Here is an 860-nt window from a genome sequence, read left to right as displayed (position 1 = left end):
TATATTTAATTTGTATTAATAAGACTTAAATTATAATTATATAATTTTAAATATTAATATTTTAAAAACATGACATTTAATATATAATTTGTTTTATTCAAATTTTTATAACAGGAATAATCTTTATATTTATTCTATTTTTTTTTAATAAGCCATCTCATAGATTCCAAAATTTAAATTTCCACCACACTTTAATTATAACACACTCAGCACACACCTTAATTATAACACACTTTAAATTTCCAACACACTTTAATTATAACTATTTTATTAATGTCAATAAATCAAAACAAAATACATAATCCTTTCCAAATAAAAACACAATTTAAACACATTTCTGAACTTATTCTCTTCTGACCCAAAATTATTTAGTACCTCCTGAGTGCCAATGAACATGTCAAAATTTTTAAAATCTATACTTGAATACATTATTCAAATATTTTAAAGCTATTTTAAATCAATTCAAAATTTATATAATGTAAATATTGTTTTGATCATGTGTAGAAAATAAGTTTAACAAAAAAAATTATATTCCAAATAAATCATATAACATAATCAAATTACTTTCATTCTATTTCTAAATTTATAATATAATTAAAAGAATAAATCACATAAACAAATAAAATGAAACAATATATTACGTGAATGTCTTGAATGGAGAAACCTTAAATGCATGTCTCAAATTATCATTTCTATAGAAATTGAAGTTATTAAGTTAAATTTAGTCTTGCTCTATGTAAATCGAATTAAGTTGATTTGATTTAGCTAGAGTATGTGTAAATCGAGCTTAATAATTTCAATTACCAAAAGAGGAGCGTTACTGCATGTAAATCGAAGCAGTTTCGATTTATTTGATATCG

Source organism: Arachis ipaensis, chromosome B02 (assembly GCF_000816755.2).
Source record: "Arachis ipaensis cultivar K30076 chromosome B02, Araip1.1, whole genome shotgun sequence".
In the NCBI taxonomy this organism is placed as follows: domain Eukaryota; kingdom Viridiplantae; phylum Streptophyta; class Magnoliopsida; order Fabales; family Fabaceae; genus Arachis; species Arachis ipaensis.
The sequence above is the reverse complement of the archived record's forward strand: the minus strand, read 5'-3'. Positions refer to the sequence as shown.